Below are 18,717 nucleotides of genomic sequence, written 5' to 3'. Positions count from 1 at the left end.
TATGAGTTGATGCTTCTCATTTCTCTCTGTTCCTATCTCTTAAGATAGAGTCCGCTCCTAGACTCTGATCATTGTAAATGGGTGTTTCATCTACATGAGTGTTTGGTCAAACATTTGAGAGCTATGCAGGAGGCAGTAGGATTCATTCTGCAGGACTATCCATGCACTACAGGGACATCAAATGTCCCTGGTGCTGCCCTACTGAATGCCAGCAGTAACCTCCAATAACTATGACACCAAAATCACCCTCACTATTTTCCAAAATGTCCCTAGTGGGCAGTACTACTCCCATTGAGAACCACTCATCTAAACCAACACCACAATATTATACACACAAATTTGGTTGAAACTTTCCATGTTTGCTCTTAACACATGCCAGGTCCATAGGAAGGGAAGTCATATGGAGGCTTCCATGATAATTGGAGATGAAGGTGAAGTGCATGCTCCCCATAGCTGGGGAACTGCGTGTCTTCCATACCTACATCCAAACACTCTAAATGTCATTTAAGGAGCTTCTTGCCCAAGTGGCCGTTCACTCAGTTCCATTAAGCTCCCTCTACTTAAAAATAAATAAATAGAAAACACTGACCAGCATTATGGCTCTCAAAAGTCAAATCATGGGTTCCAGTCCTTGCCCCCCGCCCCATGCCATGTCATGTGCCTCAAATTACCAACGGGAAATGTTAGTTACAGAGGCCACGGCTGTGCTGGCTCCGACGCAGCTCTCGAGCTGATGCAGCAAGGTCGCAGAGGCCACGGCGGGGTCTGAGTGAAGTGCTACCAGACACCGAGGACAAAGCAACTACCCCGGTGCGGTCATCAAGGGGCTTCCACAGAGGGCGTGGTTTCCGAGCAGGGTCTGACACGGAGACTAGTTTTCCGAGCGAAGGGCACGTCCAGGGAAGAACAGCAAGTACAAGACGCCCTGGTTAGCGTTTCATTCCAGCCTCCGAGGTGGACAGTTTACCTCTGCTTTCATCTGTTTTTCCCTAAAGACTACTCAAAGCAATCTAGAGTGGTGCCTGTGTCTTATTTTCTGTGTATCCCCAGAGGGATAAGAAAAAAAACACAGGCTTCCCTGAGGAGGAATGAGAAATGTGGATCGCTGGGGAGAAGAAATGGCTGGAGAGAAGCTTTTCCTCGGCCTCCGGTGGGAGAGCCTGGAGCCCTTCCCAGTAGACTGAGAGCTGCAAGGACACGCGGAGGCAGAAAGTACCCACAGCCCTCAAAGAGGCCATGAGAACAGCACTATTTGAATAGCAAAAGGCTACCTGTTCCATAGCTCTCTTCCCAGCATCAGACTGAGCCAAGCCCGTACCAAGAAAAGCAGGGTCACATATAAGCAAGGAAACCATCCGTGGAAAGACAAGACAGCCTCCGTATGCCAGGTGGGAACATATTTGTAAACTATATATCAAATAAGGGGTTAATATCCGAAGTAATAGAAGAAACTGATATAATTCAATAGCAAAAAAAAAAAAAATTTTTTAATTAAAAAACAAAAACCCACAACCTCACAAAATGAGTCAAGGAACTGAATAGACATTTTTTTTTACAAATCAGACATACAAATGGCCAACAGGTGTATGAAAATATGTTCAACATCATTAATCATCAGGGAAATGCAAATTAAAACCACAGTGAGATACCTCACACCTGTCAGGATGGCTTTGTATATTAATAAAAAAAAATAGAAAGATAACAAGTGTAGATGAGGGTGTGGAAAAAGCAAACCTTGGGTACTCTTGGTAGAAATGGACCGTCAGTGCAGCTGCTATGGAAAGCAGCATGACAGTTCCCCAAATAATTAAAAATAGAACCGTCACTTGACCCAGCAACCCCACTTCCGGGTATATGTTCGATGGAAAGTAAATCAGAATCTTGAAGAGGTATCTGCATTCCCGTATTCTCAGCACCATCATCCCCCATATGTGTGTGTGTGTGTGTGTGTGTGTACACACACACACACACACACACACATCATGGCATCTTATTCAGCCACGAGAAAGGAGAACTGAATGGAAACCAGGGCCCTGCTCTGCTGAGCGTGGCAGCGTGTGGCTCCTGCTGGGTCAGGCCGCCATGACCTGAGCCCATGCTTCCCTCCACCCGCCTGCCACCTGCCCCTGGCAACCTCCTCCTGGCTGGCCGCCGGCCGCTCACCGGCCCAGGCTCGTGTCCCGCACTTCACGCCAGCTTTGGCCACCGGGTGAGCAGCCTGGCGCAGCTCTCGAGCCCTCTAAGCTCGGTTGTCAGACCAGCACACAGACATCTGGACTGAACGGTCGGGTGAAGGGCTTGTCCAGCGCGGAAATGAGCAGCCTTTACTTAGCACCTATTAAACTCCAATCCCAGTGTCATTCATCACCATGTGAGTCTCGGGCCCCGCCAACATACTGGAAGATAGGTGAAAGGAAAAGGGTTCAGAGATGATTGAAGTCTCTTCAAGAATCTGAGAGATCATCCGTAAAAGGTTATGTAAACAGCCATAACTTTAACCAAAAATGTTTTAAACCTGAGAGGCCAAGCAAACACAGGCTAGAAGACTGTCAGACCCAGAATCTCCACCGGCCTCTTTTACGAGCCTGCTGTTAAAGAACCTGTGAATGAAGAGCTGCCTGCAGCCCTTACGGGTGGTTTGAATTTGTTAAGTATTGTCTAGTGATAAGATAAAGGGGCTTTGCAAAGAGACTTCCTGAGCGTGGACGCTGCCCAGGGAACTCGGGCCAAGAAAAAGGGCTGAAGGAAAGCAAGGCCGATCCAAACGGGAGTAAGAAAAGGTTACGAGTTTCATCTCTTCTCTCGACTCCAAAAGCAGCCATGAGAACTTGTTCAGAGGGAAACCCAGCTAGACCTGGCTTCAGGATGACGCCAGAGAACACAGTGCATGCATCAGGGCATGGGCTCTGGAGTCCATCTGGAGCCTGGCGTTCACACTATCACTCTGACCTGGGACAGACGTCTTTATCCCGGCCCGTCCTGACTTCCACTTCTATACAAAGGGGAAAATACCAGCACTTAGCTCATAGTTTGTGAGGATTAAATAAAAGATGACTGTAACGTGCCTGGTTCACTGACCCCCAATACTCTCAAGGGAAGAGCGAGGGTCCTCGGGCTTGTCCTGGCTCGAAGGAGAGGAAGAGGAAGTGGCAGTGGAGAGAGGCGGGTAGTCACGTCACTCCAGAGTATGCCCGCATAAATTTTAGTGTGAGAGGATGAGAAACAGTGAGATCAAAACACGGCTGTGGCACTCTGAGTCACTATGTTTAGATGAGAATTTAGGAGTGTACATATCCCGTGCTTGTTAGTATTCACTGCACTTGTTGTATCTTGGTTGATGCCCCTGATTCTTTCTTCCTTCCTCCATTTGGCTTTGTAGTGTCCTCCTGCACTGGCTCTGGGCATGGCCGTTGGGATGTTGGAGACTGTGACGAAGATGAGGCTTGTAAAATGCTCCCACAACTGGGTGTGCTTGCTCTCACTGCTCCGCTGGGGCCCTGGGAACACGCTAACCTGCTGGGGGATGAGAACTGTGGAATGGGGGTAAGTGACCCCAGCCCTCCAGGTTGGGGACATTCTGGGTCACCTCGCACGAGCCAACCCCCACACAGCTAAGAAAACCTAACCTCGATCAGCAGAGCACTCAGCCAACCTGCAGCTAACCACAGAAGGAAGCACAAACTAGTCTAGCCGAGACCAGCCAAGTCAGATCAATGCCACAAGTTCACGAGCTAATACATCCATTGCTGTGTGCCACTGAGGTTTTGTATGTTAGGTGGCACTATCGTGACAACAGATAACTGACAGGTTGTTATTGTTAACATTGTTATTGTCATTCTTAGTAGAATCATTAACTTTGCAGAGGAGCACAGAGAGGCTCACCCGTCCCCTACAGAGCTGTTGTCCCCTACATAGCTGTCGCAGGCAAAACATCTTTCTCACAACCTGCTATTCTGTCCAGAGAAAGAGAGACTTAGACAAAACAAGCAGGTGGCTGTGCTTGGGAATGTGGTGCCTTGTCTTCCTGACAGGTTGTTGCTAATGATGCTATTATTTTTCTAGTGAGCAGATACCCGTGACAGTGCAACCTCAGAGACTGCTATGATGAATTGTTAATTAGTTTAATTAGCAAAGAGCCCTTCTCCCCGTCAACTTAAATTCTAGCCTTATATGTTCCCACCAGCACTTTACTATACCAGGCCCTAAGGACAGTACTTGTCAGGAAACCTGCAATATCAAAGGCACGAGAAGAAACGTGTCCTTGGGCTTTCTGCCTTCACGTTTCCCTGGCTGGAGCCAGGCACAGCGCTGAGCACTTTGTGGTCATTATCTTACTTGTTCCTCCCCAAAATTCTAAAGGTGAGGATGTTCTTATCCCCGGCGTATGTATGAAGACACCGAGGCTCAGAACAGTAACACTGCTGTTTCCAAGGTCATGGGGCCTGTAAGCAACAGAGCTGAAATCAGAATCCAGGTCGTCCAGTCTCTGGCCCAAGCCTGCCCTCCCCCTCAGGCCCGGTGCGCTCCTGCTCGCTCCATCTCCCCCAACACGCTTCGCTCTCAGAAGAGACCCCAGCTCTGGCCCTGACCTCCCGTGGGCCTGTGGGCCACTGTGCTCCTTCCCCCAAGTTATTTGCATGTTATGCCTCTGTTGCCAGTAGAATTAGTTCAAGTGTGAGGGAGAGTGATCCCTAAAGAGCGGTCTATTAAGCTAAACAGAATGTTTTTCATTTAGATCTTATGAAAATGCAATGTGGAAGTCAGCAAAATAAGGCATTATGGTTCCTCAGTCATCAAAGAGCTGGTTCCTTTGCTTTTGCTGCTCCACAATATCACCACCAGCCCCTGCCTCACAGTCCAGTATGGCTACCTGAGCTCCAGGTATCACATCTACCTTCTAGCCAGCAGTGCGGAGGAAAGGGGAAGAGGACATGCTCCTTTCTTCTACAGACATTTTTTATTCCTCTTCTTTTATTCATTCACCCTTGACCTCTGTGACCAGCTGGTCTGTTCCTCCCCACTTTCTTTCACATAATCTTCTATGATCTCCTGCTGGTCTTGAGAATGGAAACAGGAGCATGAAGAACACGGTAAGGAGCAGTCTTGAATCCTTGCACACCCCAGTGAACAAGACACGTAGCCATTTGCAAAAGATTTCATTGTAATTTTGAGCACAATTCCAGAGCAAACAATTTCCATTCCAACTCTTTGCAAACCCTCCCTCTTCTCCTTCCTTCTTCTCTCCACCCTCCCCCCCACACACACACACACACAAAGCCACATCTCTGGGATTTTGCAGTTGAATTGCATGAAACAGTTCGAGGTGGTTACCCATGAGAAAGCGGCTCTGTGTCTGAAACACTGGCTGCCCCCAGAGCTTTTCTCTAGTGTGTGGGCTCTTTTCTAGGGGCTCACGCCTCCTCCGTGCTCAGATTCAGAGAAGGCACGCGCGTGCTGAAATAGGCGCTCCTAAAGTTAGAAATCATAAGTAAAACAGCCTCCTCCTCACAGTGACTCTATTCTAGCTGCTATCATCAAACATCTTCAAATGCATTCATCCTTTTATTCTTCTTTTTCCCCTTATCTCAAGGCAGCGGAGTATGTTCAAAATGTTGTTCCCCCATCCTAAGCAGCCAGAAAGGCAAGTCCTATCTGGGACGGGTTATACCATCACCTTGCTGAGGCTCCGGGGGGCGATGAATTGTGGAGACTGGGAGAAGTCAGGCCCGAAGGAGGAGTGAGTGAGTAGGTTGAGCCCAGGGACTCCTGCAAATCAGCAGTGAACCTAGACCCTCATGTTAGAAGCCAGGCAAAACAGTCAGGAAGCCGTGGCAATCAAGCATGCTGGGGCAACAGGGCAGAAATGCACGGAGATGCCAGAACCCAACTGGGCAGTGTACTCCCCCTCTGCCGCAGCTCGTGGGCAGAGTTCTCCAGACCGGCACTTTCCAACAGAAATGTAAAATAAGCCCTATGTGTAGTTTTAAATTTTCTAGTAGCTACATTTTTGAAGGCAAAAGTGAAATATATTTAAGAAAGTCTGGTTTGTGGTGGTGCAGTGGATAGAGCATCAACCTGGGATGCTGAGGTTGCCGGTTTGAAACCCTGGGCTTGCCTGGTCAAGGAACAGATGAGAAGCAAGCAATAAACAACCAAAGTGAAGCAACTATGAGTGATACTTCTCGCCCTCCCCCCAACCTCCTTTCTCTGTAAAATCAATAAAAATCTTGAAAAAAAGTTTAATAATATATTTTATATAATCAAGTATATCCAAAAATATTATCATTTCAAAATACAAATGGATACTTTTCAAAAAACAATTCATGAGACATTTTATATTTCTTTCTTTACAAACTAAGTCATTAAAATCAGGGGTGCATTTGACACTTAGAGCAACTCCAGACCAGCCACATATCAAGAGCTCCATAGCCAAAATGTGGCCAGGGGCCGCTGTGTTGGACAGCACACTCCTCTTAGGGTGGGTTCGGAACCAGCACACTGACACTGCCTGGGAGTGTGTGACAATGGTGGCACCTCAGGCAGCCACCGAACCAGAACCTGAGTCTTAACCAGACCTTCAAGGAACAGGTGCTTTCCAGTTTGAGCGATGCCGCCACAGACAAAGGCAGAGTCCTCCAGAAGAAAAGGTGATGGGACAAATGTTAACACAGCTATGTTTTAGCATCAGTATGGGATGGCAGGGAGCGGGTGCCAAATTTCCTCGCTCCTGACAGGATGCTCAGAGAAAAATAACTTAACTAAATAGTGCTACAGATGAATAACAAATAGCTCCAGATGAAGTGGTCTGAGGACTTATCTTCTCAGCAGCTGAAGGCTTCTAGGTGGTCCAGGATGCTGAGTTCAGCCTTGATAAAATGGCTTAAGGTGACGGTGACTGTGACCTAGCCCTTCCTTCACCTACAGACAGTCACGGGGAGTATTTCAAGCAGGATCACTGCTTCCCCCAAATAACTGCCAACAGCCTACCAAGATGCCTTAAACCCTTGCCATCTGATCTCCACTTTGGGGCTGAGGAGTTATCCTCAGAAAGTCCCAGGCAACACAAAGCTCATGCCTGAACACAGGCATCCCGTGCAGGTCTGCCCACATCATACTGGGAACCTGCCTGGGGCACACATGCCGGAGGAAGGAAGCACAACACCAGCGTTGGCACAGGAACAGGGAAAGTTTTGAAGCCAGCAAAGAGTGGCCTCAAAGGAGGACCAAGGGTGTGCAACGGGACAGCAGCAAGGAATCACACCAATGTCACAGAACTGAGTGTGCCTCACCAGGAACCACCACCGCCACGAACACATCTGCATTAGCCCCACCAGTGCAGAGGACACTGGGGCGAGCAGGGAGGCGTCTAGGCTAAGTCAGGAGGTCCCGGGGGTGTTGAATACATGGGTAGGCATCAAATGATTACACTGATGTTAGAGAGCAGGGACAGAGGCAGAAACAGGCAGAGTGGAAACCTAGGGAGCACAGGACAGGATGTCAGGCAAGTCCACAAAGAAGACATGACGTGGATGTGACCATCCTGCACACCTGGTGGTGGCCGCAGTCACTCCTGCTATGTTGACCCACAGCCAGGTAGGCACAGGAAGCTGGGTTGCCCTCCAGGCCCCTGGCCACGACTAAAGGTGAGTACCCAGGAAGGGCATGAACGTAAGACTTCCCCTGGCACACATCTGTCACCAGCGGCCAGGAGGAGAGTCAAACAAACACCACCGGCCCCTGTTTGAGCAGGTGCCCTTTTCCGAATGAAATTGCGTGTGTTGTTTTTAATATCTCTTGTCCATCTGCTCTGGTTGTTTCCTCTGGCCCAGATTGGAAGGCTCCATCGCATTACCTGGACGGAGATGTGACCACGCAGTCACCTTCACCGGGCTGCAGAGACACGCTTGGCTTCCCTCACACACAAACCCCAGGAAGTATAAATAGAAATGTCGCTTTTATTTGTGGACTTAATGCTTATGGGGAAGTTGGCTCAGAGGTATAAAAGCTTACCTCCTCCAATTCACTGAACTTCGGGCCCATAATTCTTGCAGTTCAGAAAATTAAATAGAGGTCAGCAATTTCTGCCTAAGGTACCGGAGGGAGAGCACAGGAGCAGGGCTATTAAACCCAGCAAAAAAAGTGCTTATGCGTTTTCAATTTTCTCGTGTTGTTTCTGCTGGGGTCTTCCACAACCAAATTGCTGCTGCTTTATGGAATGAAACACGCCAGGAGTGAGAGACAGCTTTGCTTTCGCACCTCTGCCAAAATGTCAAGGCCAGTTCTGAGCCCAGGCAGCCCTTACCCACGGGGCCCCTAAGGAGCCCAGTTCCCGAGACACAGATGTGCTACCATTAACATCAACCTCAGTCAGTGCCAAAATGAGCCACAGGACTGGCTCGTGTTCAGCATGAGCCCCTTAAAAATACTAAAGACTGCCTGACCTGTGGTGGCGCAGTGGATAAAGCGTTGACCTGGAAATGCTGAGGTCGCCGGTTTGAAACCCTGGACTTTCCTGGTCAAGGTACATATGGGAGTTGATGCTTCCAGCTCCTCCCCCCCCCCTCTCTCTGTCTCTCCTCTCTCTCTGTCTCTCCTTCTCCTCTCTAAAATAAATAAATGAAACAAAAAACAAACAAACAAAAATACTAAAGACCACTCACTTGATTGGTAGATTTTCTTTCTTTCTTTCTTTCTTTCTTTCTTTCTTTCTTTCTTTCTTTCTTTCTTTTTTTTTTTTTTAGCTGACTTGTGTTCTATCCACATTTTGGTTGGAAAGAAAGTCCTTGGAATGAGTGTGAAGAGAAACATGGACCCCTAGAACCTTTAAGCCAGCGGTTCTCAACCTGTGGGTCGCGACCCCGGCGGGGGTCAAATGACCAAAACACAGGGGTCGCCATTTTCCGATGGCTTTAGGCGACCCCTATGTTTTGGTCCTTCGACCTCCGCCGGGGTCGCGACCCACAGGTTGAGAACTGCTGCTCTAAGCAATCAGGTATCTGTTGGTGCTTAATCAGTGACCTTGAACACATCCCTGTAAGGGGCTCCCAGAAATGCTAGAAAGAAAAGCTGCTCAGTTGTTCTCCTTTCTGAAGGAGGAGCAGTGACCCGTTTGCTTGAGAGAATTCACTGAAAGTCTAGACTCTGTGAGAAACTTGAAAAGGGCAAACACCACTTAAAGTACATCACCAGGGTTGTAGCCCCAGCACCTAGGACAGGCTCTCCACAAATACTGGTTGATTCTATGACTACAATTCCAGGCTCCCGGCCACCTTCATACTGCACTTATACACAGCGCAGCTTCCAAACAGAGCCTGTTTCCAGATTTCAGCCTTATTCAGAAAGTCACGCCTCTGGCAGCCTTTGCCTTTGACACAATACACTGAAAAGCAATGGTGGTGAACCCTGCACATCTTGCAGGGTCAAGCTGGACTAACGTAAATCAACAGCAATGCTGGGCTACAAGAAGCAGGCAGGGGCCAAACTGGAGCTGGTCTGCCTGCCTGCTGTGAGGAGCCATGTTGGTGTGAACGCTCCTGTTTACATCAAAAGAGCTCCATATTTGCTTGGCAAACAGCTCCATACAAATTAGAACATTCAGTTCCAGTTTGGCCTGGTCGCCTCCTGTAGACAGAGCTGAGACTTTGGTTGCCTTTTATGAACCACCAGAGTGGCCTAAGACATTGGGCCTAATGAGCTTTCATGTGGTCATAGAAATGATTCTCCCAGTTGGAAGCAAAAAGTAAGACTTGTGCGAAAGTGGAGAGAAAAAGAAAATAAAAATGCACAAACTCCTTTAGTCCAATAATACTCTGGAGTCTGTCCGGTTCTTAGGCCCTGATTTTCATACCAGTCCAACCCTAATACCCAACATGAAACATACATCTTTAATATAAAATCATGTATTTTCTAACGCTTATAATTTACATACTATAAAATTAAGATGCGGAGATTTGAAGCAACCTGCCCAAGATGACAAAGCTGTTTGGTAGAAGACTCTAGACCTCAGCCCCAGGCTCTTTCTATCACAATTTAAGGGCAAAGGAGAATCTACTATTGTTCTCTTAAGATGTAGGTGGGTGTAAGCATCACAGATTTCACAGCTCCTAATGTATTCAACACCTGAGGGAGGGGTGAGGCTTTACTGAAACTGTGATTCCTAGGCCTGCCTGTCCAAAGTCACCGGGGGCATATGGTCTCCCAGGGCTGCTGGCAGCACCAGGGATCCCTGGCCTGCTGACCTCTGTCCTGAGAACAGGTAGCTCGCTGGCCTCTGAGTACGGCTGACATGTGAGCCTCGTCTTCCTTTCCAGCCCCTCTTACACGCCTGCTTGCAAAAATGAAAGACAAATTTCCAGAATGCATGCAAAGTAACGCTATTGAGATTTTTAGCCAGTTTCTATGCACCAAGCATGGGAAGCTCTCCAGCCCACGGGTTATTACTTCTTCTGGCGTTCAAGGAGGGATGAGAGATGACACATTCTATAGCAATGGGGCACAGATGGCAAAACTCAGGGAGGGGAAAAAGAAAGCTTGGCCTCGAGGGAAAGTAAGGAGCGGTATGGATGCAAACATGCCAACACGAAAAGGCAAGTGGTCCCCTCACAGGGTTAAAAAAGAGGAAAGTCTGGTGGTGATGGATCGCCATGCCGGCAAATGTTCCACAGCACCGAAAACAGAGCTAGCCACAAAGTCATTCTTTCTCCAGGTTTTCTGTTTAGGTTGGAAAATGCAACATTGAGACGTGGGTGGTGAGGGAAGGCAGAGCGCTCGCTCGTGCACCATTCTCCTAGGCTGATAGCTGCGCCCTGTCCCTCCTCCACCTCCCCTGCCTTACCCTCACCCCAGGAGGAGAGAGAATGCCTCACACCTCTCCGTAACTGGCATGCCCCACACTTCCATGTGCGACCTCAGTGAACAGCAGCCAGGAGACCAGTGGCCCCTCCAAAATGTATAAAGTTGTCATACTACTCAACACTAATAAAAAAAATCCAATTAAAAAATGGGCAAAGGACCTGAAGAGATGATTCTCCAGCGAGGACATACAGATGGCCAACAGACATATGAAAAGATGCTCATCATCACTAATCTTCAAGAAATGCAAATTAAAACCACAATAAGATACCACCTCACACCTATCAGAATGGCTATCATTAATAAATCAGCAAACAACAAGTGTTGGCGAGGATGTGGGGAAAACGACATCTTCCTGACTGCTGGTGGGACTACAAATTAGTACAGGCACTATGGAAAACAGTATGGAGGTTCCTCAGAAAGTTAAAAATAGAACTATCATATAACCCAGCAATTCCACTTTTGTGTATCTGAAGAAATCCAAAGCGCTAATTTAAAAAGATATGCACCCCTATGTTCACTGCAGCATTATTTACAACTGCTAAGGTATGGAAGCAACCTCAGTGCCCATCAACAGATGAGTGAAGAAAGAGGTGGTACATGTATACAATGAACTACTACTTAGCCATAAAAATGAATGAAATCTTACCATCTGCAATAACATGGATGGTCGCAGAGAATATTATGCTAAGTGGAGTAAGTCAGACAGAGAAAGACAAATACCACATGATTTCACTTATATGTGGGAATCTGAAGAAAAAAATGAATAGAAACATAGAAACAGACACATAGATACAGAAAACTAAGGATTGCCAGAGAGGAGGAAGTTTGGGCGGCTGGGTGAAAAAGGTGAAGGGATTAAGAAGTACAAATTAATAGTTATAGAATAGCCATGGGGATGTAAGTACAGTACAGGGAGTATAGTCAATAACAGTGTAATAACTATGGATGATGCCAGGTGGGTACTAGATTTATCGGTGGGATCACTTCATAAACTACAAATCGTCTAACCACTATGCTGTGCACCTGAAACTAATATAAAATAAGATTAAATGTCAACTTTAATTGAAAAATTAAACTTTAAAAATGTAAAACCTTATAGTTTACCATGTCTTTCTAAAAAAAGTATAACTTTCAGAGAGACCAGCACTTCCCACCCAAAAAGCCACCTGGTGGACTTTCAATGGACCTCTGCTACCTGATCTGTTCTTGGAAAACTGCCAATAGCTAGGATTTGTTAAAAATGTAATAATCTTGGCCACCATGAGTAATGCTGTGATGAACATGGGGGTGCCTGTGTCTTTGCATACCGACGGAGGGGTAGGGGGGAGAGGAGTAAAGACGGACAAATATATGGTGATGGAAGATGTTTTAACTTTAGGTGATGGATACACAATGCAATCAATGGTTCAAATGTTATAAAAATGTTGACCTGAAACCTATGTACTCTTATTGATCAATGCCATCCCTTTAAATTTAATTTCTAAATTTAAAATAAAAAAGTCTTATTTTGAAGAGTAAGGCAGTGTTTCTCAAACCTGGCTTGTACCAGAATCATGTGAGAACATTTTCAAAATTTCAAAAGGCCAAGAAATCTGAATGGTTTTAAGCTTTCCAGACAATTTGGAGGTCCTCAGGCGTTATTCCATTCATATCATTAAGAATCACCATCCGAATATAGTAAAAGAAATTCTGAACATCTTTAGAATGAACATCTTAACACCTGTTAACCTACTTTAAGTTTATTAAATAAAGCAGAACACCATCCTACTGTATTATACCTTTCAGAGTGCTGAACTACACGCACAAGTGCACCATAAAGCACGTATAGACACCTCCAATTTGACAGGTAAAAGCTTGAATGAAAACATGGAGTGGGTCAGAAGCCAGAAGAGTTTTACTAGATTGAGTGACTGAGTCATTCACTCATTCAGCCAATCAGCTGAATCATTATTATTGAGCCATTTGTCAGGTACTGTGCAAGGCTCTAAGAATATAAAGATGAATAAGAGACAGGCTTAGCTTTCAAGACAAAGAGAGAAAAGCTAGTGCCAAGTTTGTCTCCTGAAAGTAGCAATGGGGCACAGATGGCAAAACTCAGGGAGGGGAAAAAGAAAACTTGGCCTTGAGGGAAAGTAAGGAGCGGTATGGATGCAAACATGCCGACACAAAAAGGCACAATGCTCCTGTGAAGCCTGCAACATTTTATTTGGGACAAATGCAGCTCCATAAGAAGGGACAGACCCCACTTCTGCTCCCTTAATTACATTTCATCCAACTGAAGGTAACTTGTTTACCCCATGGTGAGTAGTCTCATTATTCACTGCAAAGAAGATCGTGCCCTATCAAAGGCTACCTCCTCCAGGAAGCCTTTCCTGATCAGCAGAGCCAAAAATAACAGTTTCCTATAATATGTCTTTTCATTATTTCAGGTCACTAACTTATGCTTGTATATTTATTTTAACATTATTTCCCCTCGCTCATAGTGTTGACCTGCTATAATGCTGTTTCCTTTGGAACATTTTCAGAGAAAAAAAGCCCACTAACGTGTACTAGTCATATAGCTCTTTTCCATGACCTGAGTGCTGGCATGGCATCCTAATGTCTGCACTCTCGGCCACTGAGATGGCATCCTACCGCATATGCTCCCAACCAGAAAGTGTGCCGCCACACCGAGTTCATTCTGCTGTGGGTGGGGCTTATCTAGCACATCCTCTACCATTTGTTTTATGTTTATAGACCAACAGTTCCGACCTACAGTGACTGAGAAAATGTCTGCAAATGGTAGTACCAGAAAGAACTCCACAAAGAGTGCCGCGTGTTGAACTTACGGTAAGATTCAGAGCTGCCTGCGAATTTCTTCGGGGGAAAGGACAGGGACGAGAACACAGAGGGTAGAAGTCAGTGGGCAGTTCGACTCTGCTGGGAGTCCTCTGACACACTGAGGGGCCTGAGACATCTCTGTTACCTGCGAGAACTGCCGGACACCTGTATGAATGACACTGGAGGAACCCTGCAGGTCACAACTTCAGAGCATATGGAGGGGAGAGAAAAGCCATTTGCCAACATAAGAAGGAGGGACCTCCGTTCTGTAGGGACGGTGCCATACATAACCCTCAGAGCTCGGATGCAGGTAGAGCTCCACTTCCAAAAGGGCACCAACCCTGCCAAATGGGGTGGTCTGATTGCTTCATGTCTCCCACCGAATCATGAACTCTTCCAACAGGAGAGTGTACAACTCATTCCTAGTTGGCTTTTTTCACAGAGTCAGGCCAAAATAATTAAAAATGAACCAATGAGTAAATTTCTAAGTGAAAGAGATCACTCACAATCTCTTACATGTCATTGAGAACATTTTAAAAGGCTTAAATTCTGAGTGCAGATCATTTTTGTCAGAAATTCCCTAGTGCCAGGATACCTCCCCCACACCCCAAGGAGATCAGCAAGACAAACAGCACTGAGCCAGTGATGAGTCAGGTTCCAGCTGTGCACAGAGACTCCAGGCTGACTTTCAGGGCTCAGACATGATCGGACAGTCTCCAGGCTCCCAGATGGGCCCCAGATCCAGGTTAATGAATGAGAAGAATGAGGGGGAAATGTAGGCCTCATCCAAGGAAGTGGATGTGTCCGAGCCGGAGAACAGACTTCCCTGCCAGTTCTGAGGAGAAAGTGGGGGTCTGGGAAGTGGGAAATGGCTGGTAACAGTTAAGATTCAGTAGCAGTTACACCCTGGATGTGCTTAGACTTCATAAAAGGATGCTAGCCGTCACCAGCTTACCCATAGCTCCCCAACAACATGACTACTGCACGTGGTTTGGAGAAGGTGTCCTGGAGAACCGGGCTAGGGACGGAGCCCACCCGCCCCATGGAGAGGCACGCGCACACAGAACGCGCCCCGCAAAGGCGTGCATGTCTAGTGCATTGGGGCGGGTGAGGGGGGTGGCCTGACAACGCCACACGACAGCAGGGGCACTCGTGTCAGGACAAGAGGTTGCTGTGTCTGCTCCCAGGAGGCAGGTGGCCGAAACCTGCAAGGCCGCTCTGTCTGCCTGCCCGAGTCCAGGGCTGGAGGCTGACAGGGATGGCCAACACCCCAGAAAGCCAGGGGGCAGATGCAGGACCTCTTCCCTTCTCCTCACCCACACAACGTAGAAAAACTACAAAGACAGCACCAATGGAAAGGGTGCCCACCAGGCATCATCTCCACCCTCTGGGAGGAAGGAAGGAGGGGATGGTGATGAGGTGGGCATGGCCCAAGTTTATGGTGCTTGATCTTCCTCTCAACGCTCAGGGAGAGGGGGAGAGACGGACGCAGGGCACCCCTGCAGGAAGCGGCAGTGATTTCAGCAGGGTATGAAAGGGGAGAGCGCAGTCTTGCCACTATCACAATGGGCATCGTAACTGCTTCTTCAGGAACAACCATCTTTGCTGAGTAAATCCCCGATAAGCAGCTTCAGACGGACAGTGAGACACAGAGCGTAACAAACAGATAACTGTGCTACAGGAGAACAGGGGAGGGATCCATCTCGCTGCTGAAAGACAGGAGGGAGAGAGGAACCGTGACAAAGAGTGGCGCTCAGCCCTGGCTGGTTGGCTCAGTGGTAGAGCATCAGCCTGGCGTGCAGAAGTCCAGGTTCGATTCCCGGCCAGGGCACACAGGAGAAGCGCCCATCTGCTTCTCCACCCCTCCCCCTCTCCTTCCTCTCTGTCTCTCTCTTCCCCTCCCGCAGCGAGGCTCCCTTGGAGCAAAGATGGCCCGGGCGCTGGGGATGGCTCCTTGGCCTCTGCCCCAGGCGCTGGAGTGGCTCTGGTTGCGGCCCCGAAGGGGCAGAGCATCGCCCCCTGGTGGGCGTGCCAGGTGGATCCCGGTCGGGCGTATGCGGGAGTCTGTCTGACTGTCTCTCCCCGTTTCCAGCTTCAGAAAAATACAAAAAAAAAAAAAAAAGAGTGATGCTCAAGCAGTGCACAGAGGGCTAGTGCTTATGAGAGGTCACCAGTGGGCAGGAGAAGGTTCACCAGTGGGATGAGCACAGTCTCACGTTCAGTTTGAAGTATATATTGCTATCACTTAAAACCCTCTTTCTACACCCCCAAATTCTTTATTAAAATCTGCTAATCACAAAAACTTCTTTTATGAGTAGAAATTGTGGAGATCAAGAGAAGGTTTAAATTGCGTGGTTAGGTCGATACAATGTGGAGCAGAAAGAGCCAAAAGGGACCCATAAATGCAGGAACAAGAGTTTTGAGCCAGCTAATGAGGAGAAAAGTGATTCCCCTAGAAATTCACAGAAATCCTGGGGAGTCATCTGGTCTTTCAAAGGATGTGGAATTAGAGGTTTTATCTGGTGGTATTCAGATCTCAAGGAAAAGAAGACACAGCTCACAAGGCGCAGGCTAGTCACAGAAATCAGCTTTGAGGAAGGTGTTCTCATTTCTGCCCGGTCCTACTGTGGACACTCTAGCACTCTCATTCACTCCCATCAACATGTCACCAAATCTTTCTAAACGTTCCTCCGGTGCATGTGTCAGAATAAGGGCTGGGTGCCAACCCTCGGTGGCCATCACTCTTCCTCCTTCCCTTTGCCCTTGGGAGAGCCTGCCCACCACCAGCCAGCCTACCTGCTACCATGCCCTTTGCTTCCAGTGCCCGTCCCCCCATCCTCACCAAAGCTGCACCCCAGTAAGTCATTCTTTCCAAAGTGTGGAGACTCCGCATGTGTTGGCCACCTATGACTGTGTAACAAACCACCCCAAAATGTAGTGGCTTAAAATCACTTATTCTCATGACCCTGTGGGTTGACTGAGCAATCCCTCTGAGTCCCAGGATGTCAGATGGGGCGCTGGGATGATTGAAAATCAAACACAGCCTCATCCACTATGGCTGGCAGTCAATGGGCTGGAAGCTGGAAGCTGAGTTGGGGCTGCTGGCCTGGGGCTTTGGTGTCCTCCCTGTGGGTCTCACATGGGCTTGCTCGGGCTTCCCTACAGCACGGCGGCTGGGTTCCCAGAGGGGGAAGAACCGCTGTAGACCTCTCAAGGCCTCAGCCCAGAACTTACTTCTCATCAGCTCTGCCACCTTCTCCAGGGAGAACCTAAGGACAAAAATACTCCTTCTCCTGAGGGAAGAGTGGGGGAGGGGGGGAAAAAAGGAAGGACTGCATCTTCTTTAACCCACCACACCATCTCTCTCTCTCTCTCTCTCTCCAATGCTGCACTTCCTCACACTGATTCCCAGTACATCCCTCTAACTTCCAACCTCTTGCTGGGAGCTGTATGAGAACCCCTCGGTCTGTTTCCATTGGCAGCTCCATCAGCCTTGGAACCCAGTCCGGGACAGTCTGCTGAACGACTGAATCAGTCCTTCCCGCCAAGCCGGCTCCTTCTCCCCAGACTCCTCTGCTTCCCAGTCACCACTCTGCCTCCATCTATCACAGGGCTGGTGGCCCCTTTGAAGCCTCTACTTCCTTGGCTTACTCAAAAGAGCATGAGTTCCCCTTAATCTGAGAGATATGCATGTGCCATGCTGATAAAGGGCTAACTATGAAATGTCTCTGGTACTTAGCCAGTACTGGCACAGAGATGATAAGACCTTCAAAGAGTCCGGGGTAGCCAAACAGTGCCGGAAGTCCCTGGATCTGACTCGGCAGACAGTTCTGTTCTCTGAATGTCTGGCTTAGCTGCCTGAACCTGAACGAACGACTTTAGAAAGACCTCCCAGTGCATCCAGTTCCTGAGTTCAGCTGAGCTGGTATAATTCCAGAATTTTCTGATAGTCCTAGGAAGCTAAGAGGGTGACTCCCCACCCCCCCAAAAAAATAATCCCTTATCACCCTTGTGTCTGGATCCAAAACCAGTGAGAGGCTTAAGAAAAAAAAAAAAAAGTAGGAGAAAGAATTGGACGAGCGGGAGGAAGAGGAGTGTATCATCGCTAATCCCTGCCTTGTCCCTGGTCTACAGGATGGCTAAAGCTGCTAACACTGCAGAGAGATGGCCGTCCTCCCATTCCCTCTCAGGCAGCAGGATTCTGACCAGGGTCAACTGCTAAGATCTTGCCCCAAGACAGTGACCAGTTAAGCCAAGAAACCAGAGCTAAGGCATAGCCTTCCCCAGTCGCTCACAGCTTCTCAAGTCAAACTGCTCTGCTCCTCCCTCTCCCTGCAGAAGTGCAGGCCAGGAGGAGAGGGCAGGGTAACACCAAAGGGCAACGGAAGAGTCTCTTCTCATAGCACCCAGCCAACTAATGACTTTCAGTGGTCCTGACCGGTTAGGCATATTATAAAGGAAAAGATGCCATCCACAAGGGAGGGAAGGTTGTGATCCATCACTGTGTTTGGGCTTATACTGATTAATGGCAACCTGTCATCCAGACAGGTGATGGGCATTCATGTTGCCTCTATTTCCTGGAGCATATCAGCAGCCAAATCTTCCAAACATCTAGGCAGGGAAACAGGACCAGCTCGGGACCGTGAATAGTGGCTTGCTGACGGCTAGTTGATTAGTTCTCCCTGTCACCATCTCATAGAGAGGCAAATTTCTAAACAGATGCACCTGGACCTTCATCTAGAGGCAGGAACAACAAAACAGGTTTGCCTCGAATGAGAAAAGTTCTGTAGAGCAGAAGCACACAGTGGTCCAAGCCATGCACCTTCACTAGTGCTGTTAGTTCTGAAGGTCAGGTCCTTTCCCCTTCCTGTCTCCCAGTCTCCCCCCACCCTCCTCTTTGCCCATCCAACTCATTCTCAGACTACCTGCTCTCCGAGAGCCTCCCCCGACACCCCAGCCCCGGAGGCCAGCAGGGTTCTGTGCGCTTCTGTCCTACTGCTGCACTTGCCCCAGAGTGTTGAATTACCTGCCGTGCATCTCTCC

Source organism: Saccopteryx bilineata, chromosome 2, assembly GCF_036850765.1.
Source record: "Saccopteryx bilineata isolate mSacBil1 chromosome 2, mSacBil1_pri_phased_curated, whole genome shotgun sequence".
Taxonomy (NCBI): domain Eukaryota; kingdom Metazoa; phylum Chordata; class Mammalia; order Chiroptera; family Emballonuridae; genus Saccopteryx; species Saccopteryx bilineata.
Note: the sequence above shows the minus strand (reverse complement) of the source record.